Source organism: Triturus cristatus, chromosome 5_2 (assembly GCF_964204655.1).
Source record: "Triturus cristatus chromosome 5_2, aTriCri1.1, whole genome shotgun sequence".
Taxonomy (NCBI): Eukaryota; Metazoa; Chordata; class Amphibia; order Caudata; family Salamandridae; genus Triturus; species Triturus cristatus.
In genome coordinates this window covers 509595854-509602093 of record NC_140588.1, presented here as the reverse complement: position 1 = coordinate 509602093, position 6240 = coordinate 509595854, and positions in this window count along the sequence as shown.

The following is a 6240-nucleotide window of genomic DNA, read 5'->3' as shown; positions in this document are numbered from 1 at the left end:
GATGAAACAATATTATCCAATGTGTAAATACGGTAAGAAAGTGTGTTAATACTATTATCAACAACGGCAAGTACTTTTTCTAAATTAGCCTGGTCTATTGCCCTTAAACGTGAAGCAGCTTCAATTTGGGATAGCTTCCAGATTTCATTGTAAGCTGCATAAATAAATCTTTTTGATCTCGGACCAGCAGGCCCTTTTATAAAGTCTGTCAAATTAATGTCACCTGATAACAACGACAAATATTGTTTTACTGCCATTAGTGTTGAGTGTTTTAACCAAGTTTGACATAACTTTCCCACTGAATAGGTAGTAACTGAATGGGAGTTAGAAAAACATGGATCAGGCCTATCCTGTGTGTAGCCAGGAGCCTTGTCATGGAAACGGAGTTGGCTAGCATCCGCACTGGTCTGCCAAACCAACCAACCTAAGGGGTCTAGACTAGAAATATTAAAGGTATAATTTGTAAATAATGTTTGCAAGTCTTCAATGGAATAATCTGTATGATTGCTCCAGTTCTGATATGTAGCCAGAGCAGGTATTGTAGGGGCCATTCATTTGCTTCGAAGTAGCCAATCCAAAACAAGTAGTCTGATAGATTGAATCATTTCAAAATAAAATCGGAGTTGGGTGAGGCACGCGCGATGTAAAGCTTCTGTGCCTCGCACCTGCCAGGATCTAGAACCCCAAACAGATTTAAGATCTTCCTTAGCTTTCCACAGATCATAGCCACCTACCGATAATTCATCAATAAAGGATTTTGAATCCAACAATTTTGTATGGGTGAGCATCACCTCAGGATAGGACAAAGAATTTAACTTAAAATAGAACAGCTCTGGTTTTGACTTATCAAAATCTGTAAAATCTGTACATTTTTTCAAAAGCGTTTTTAAGCTACCTTGCAAAGGAGTCGGGCAATGTTCCCACTGTGTGTAATTAAAAACATTTCTAAAAGTATTACCTTTATGCAGGTAGCGATGTCCATAATGCTGGTAGCAAAACAAATCAGCATGATTTGCAATATTTATATATAAATGTTCAGTATCAAAAGAAGCATAATACTTTAAATCAGAAAACAAAGACTGCATGGCATGTACGTCCCAATTATCGGATCTCATATTATGTTTCACTACATCACCCATTGAAACACGAAGTACATTTGGTACATTCATTATCTCTGTAGGGCTATGAATTTGGAAATCCACATTATCCCACACTATGTCATCTGCAACTTGCCAAGCGGTGATGTTGACAAAAGTCTGGTCTCTTTTCATGATGTGAGAAGAAGAGTGCGGAACCAAAGTTCCATCAACCAGATTTATAGCAGAGCGTTCAGGTAGGTAGTGACCATTGATGAGAAGGAAAAAAAATGTCACAAATCCAATCGACATGAACAAATAAATGGCGATGAGTACCAACCAGATGTATGTCCAAGGCGGAACCAAATAAGTCTGTTTAAACCATGTGACAAGAATTGAGAATTTGGTAGGGGCCAATGATGGTGTGGAGTTCGAGTCAAAAGAAAAACGTGACTGGTTAAGGGTATCCGGTTGCAAACCAGGCAATGACTTGGTAGTGGGATAAGAATACTCAGTTTCTTCATTATGACTGGAAGCAAGAGGGTTTAGCCAGAGATTAGTAACAGACTCCATCTCTATGGCAGTGTCACGCCACGTGCTGTCAGATGTGCCCAACACTGGATTCCTGGATATTGAAGGACAGGATGCAGCCGATGTTATACCATTCAGCATCAGCCAGATGTTGTAACTTGACATTGTCCACTGAGATGTATCTGTTGTCTTTGCGACCAGGAAGTGGTGGTAAAATGACTGTACGAGTAACCTTCATGCCAAGCACTGGGACAGGTACACGATAAGAGAGGCCAAACTCTTTTTGGTTCTCCACCTTCTCTCAGACCAGGTCTCTGACTTTGGGTAGCTAGCCTACTACCGGAATCTGAAGCGCAGCATCAGATGTGGAGGGCAAGTGATCCTTTGCAAGACTGTCTCTGGTCTCTTATAGTTTCTGTAATATGGCAGAATGATTATCTACGTCAAAGGATGCGGCAGCCATCGCCATGTCTAGACCATCAAGGTCTGGCACAAACATTTTCATGCCAAAGAGCATTTCGTATGGGGTCCGCCCACCTTCTAGGGAGATTATTAAGTGCACGTTGTACGCGATACAAATGGGCAAACCAGTTCCTGCCAGTACCTAAGACACTAGCTGTCAAAGATTGCTTTAAGTCACGGGTCATTCGTTCCACAACTGAGTTTCCCTCAGGCCTGTATGGAGACAAAAATTTGACCCCCAAAGACCTCATGGCATCCTTGTATGCCTTAGAGGCAAACGCGGGAACCTGGTCTGAATGAAAGGTGCCAGAAGCAAAAATTCCCACAAAGACACACAAATCCCTGATGACAGTTCGATCGTCAGCACTGCATTGTGGCCACACCCAAAGAAAATGTGTGAACAAATCAACTGCAACTAAGATGAATTTATAGGCAGTGTCTGAAGAAAATGGACCGCAGTGATCTAGATAAACACATCCAAAAGGTCTATTAGAAATGCACAGCTGCGTTTGTGGTAGGTGTGTTACCGTAAATGGTTTAATCTGCTGACAAATGTCACAAGAAATCACATAGTTACAGGTTTGTTTATATAACCCACGACACCAGTAACGCTGCTGCAAGATAGAAACAGTTGCAGATACGCCAGCATGCGCCGAAGCCATACCTTTGTGTGCGGCTGTTATCAGAGATAGTCTGCGGTCTGCGTTGAGAATCAACCTGTCACCAACGTCATGAATTCTCAGATAAGGAACTTCATCAGGACTTAAATGATAAGAGTATTTAGAAGGGAAACCCTGTGGGTAATTACCACCCTTCTCTGTAGCAGCTATTGATGCCAAGATGTCATTAGCAATCTTATTCATGGATATTGTAACTGCTGCAACTGAACACGTGGCTACTGCCGATTTAGCTGCTTCATCAGCTAAACTGTTGCCTACCGCTTGTATTCCTACGCACTGGTGGCCAAGAGAATGAATCACATTTGTGAGAGGCAGATGTTCTTTAAGGTCTGTGACTCGAACCCAAAGCATATTATGCTTAATTGCGCTGCCTTTAGAATCAAGATAGTCATTCTGAGTCCAAAATAATAAGTTGTAATTGAAAAACTGAACACAGTAGTAAGAATCACTTACAATTAAAGTAGTCACATTAGGATCTGCAAACTCCAGAGCAAGTACCAGAGCGCGCAGCTCTGCCAATTGGGCCATACAGTCACCTAGTGCCTGTGTGTGCACAACACTGGACTTAAACTCTCTGTTCACTATGGCACCTGCCACAATCGCGCATGCTGACGAATTGACAGAGGAGCAGGATGAACAAATTCATACTGTAAAAACTCATGTGTCTGCAGGGAGGAGTCAAAAATAAATGTGACAATCGGAGATGTCAATTAAGTAGCCCATTGTATCCAACGCAGATGTAAAGCCTCTGAGTTTGGTACACTTGACTTCGTCACTGCTTCAAGAGCAGGATATGGTGTCACTACTAAAATATGCTTCCCCTGCGCCAGTGCGCTTTCCTTTAGGATCGCCATCTGGACAGTTGTCAAGACTTTTTCAACAGTGGAAAAGCGCAGTTCAGCCGAAGTGTATAAATGTGATTTGAAAGCAATAGGCAGTGTGTCACCTTCATTAAACGTCAAGTAAGTGAAACCCACTGTGCCTGGCACGATACGTATCACGAGGTTTGTGTGGTTATCACATGTCAACAAGTATTTAAATTCAATAAGATAAGACTGCAAGGATTGCAGGATAGTGGAATGTTCCGGAAGCCAGCAGGTTTTAGAAAAGGAATTTTGTATCAAAGCAAACAACGTCTTGATACACTGGGCATATTCGGGAAAATATGTCCGACCAAAATTTTAAAATCCCAGCAAAGACTGTAGCTTTTTCAGGGTTGTAGGAGGATGCAACGTGCACACTTCTCCAGAAAGTGAGGCACCGAGCCTCTTCCTTCATTATTGAGCTTGTAGTCCAAGAACAACACTGTGTACTCTGCAATGTGTGATTTAGCAAAGTTAAATTTATAGTCGTAGTCCGCAAACAAAACTATGATGTGGTCCACGTGACAAAGATGCGGCCGTAATTCATCATCTGTGAGATAAATATCATCAACGTACTAGTACACATCTGGGTCTAGGCCATCTAACAAAGAGACGACTATACACCCGGGCTGTTTTTGTAGCCCATGCCCAAACGCCGAAATTGTTTTTGTTTACCGCCGGCAGTAAAGGCGATCCAGTGACTGCTTTCAGGGGACAGATTGTGACTGAAAAAGCCATTGGAAATGTCAAGCGTAGTTTTATATTTTTTACAAACAAGACTGTCTACTAGAGTAGAACTATGGGTATTCTGCACCACACAGGTGCGACAATGAGAGTTCAAATGCCGGTAAACCAAAACTAGGCCTTACGACCCATCGGGTTTAGGTACGGTAAAAAGAGGGTTATTCATTGGTGACACACATGTCTCAATCACTCCTTGATATTCTAATTGTTCTAGAATCTCAGAAACGGGAGCTTTTGCCTCCCGCCGGAGGGGATACTGGGGTTGTGGCTGTGGCACAGACCGTAATGGTATCTCATGCATGGGACAATCTTTATCCCAGCCCACCTGAGTACGGTACAGAGCTGGTGCAAGCACCAAAGCCCACTCTTCTGCAAAAGCCTTTGCTTGCTCCTTGGAGAAGCTATGTGAAAAACTTGGGAGTATAACCTCCTCTCCCCGTGGAGCGGCCAGAACAAAAGGCGGGGGCCAATCTGCCTCTGCCAATACAATGTCATAAGTGGAAGTCAGATTTTCCCCAAAAATCCCTTTAATTACACGTTGTATGTCACCTTCGATCAGTAAAACTGTATCATATAATCTGTCAGGGGGAGCCACTCGAGTGTCAACCGTTTCAACTGTGATTAACGTTTCAGTTGCTGTCGCCTCCAGAAATGGAAGCAGTGCTTGCCACACTATGGTAACCTCCGCTGCGCTGTCTAGCAGCTTTACTGCCCATAATAGGTCCCGGAGCCGGGTCCTCACCGTCTGAGGCATATCTCACTGTTAAAGCAGCAACTTTCTTTTTCTGAAACTGTGGGCGCTGATGAGGAAAATCGTCTTGCTTCCCTTTTCCGTCAGTCTGACGAGATTGCTCACATCCTTGTGGGGCACGTCGACCTCTGTCACGCTCTTGTTGTTCCCTGCCACTGGCCTGTGAGCCCAATGTTCCCTGTGAAGAACGAGGAGAACGTAGATCAGGAACCTGAAACCTGTCAGGAGACCTAATTCTCCTGCAGTCGCGCAAATCATAAGTGCGCTCAGAAGACTCGGGTACCGGTGACGCTGCACTCGACCCTTGTTTCTGTTGTTGGTTCCCCTGTTTTTTATTCTTCCAATTCTTTTTAGGAAAGATAGGAGACTGTGCCACCTGTGTTTGCTGTTGTGCTGGTATTCTAGCAAAAGGCTTAACACCCAAACTATCGCGTCCAATGGTCTTATAAGCATCTGCAATAATTTTTGGTAATTTGCGGGGTTTCCCTTCCTCAGGGACAAGGAGCAAAGCATTACTGAAAGTTAACTGCAGCTCCCTTGATGTTAGTAAGGATTAAATCAGCAACTACTTCGAACACTCCAACCAACCTCATCCCCAACTCCACAGCCGCCTCCGGTCCGTGCTCATCCTGAACACGCTTAATCACGGAGGGGAGCACAGTCATAGAGGGTGTGCCAAAACACTTTGCATACACCGCCACGAACACTTTACCCCAATTTTCACAATCGGTTACTTCTGGAATTATTTCTTTCTGCAAACTAATAGTTACAATTCTGTGTTTTTCCACAGAAGTGGTGTTTGAAAACACTGCTTCCAGCTGGTCAAATTTGTCAACAAGCCATTAAGATAAATCATCCTTATTCTGTGGACGTTTGCCCATAACTGAATTTACCATGACAGGACTAATAGTCAGTCTGCCAGGTCCAGCTGGTTGTGCTGCAACCCCAGGTGCTCCCACCTGGAGATTGCGCAAGACGTGTTGTACTAGAGCCCTATGCACCTCAATTAAGCAGGTGTGCAAGACACGCAGTTCGTCTACCGGGACTGCTAGATAACATGGATGTGGTGTGTACCCGGCCAAAACTGGCCAAGTGGCCCCTAGAATTGATAAAGGGCCTAAACGGACCAGAGT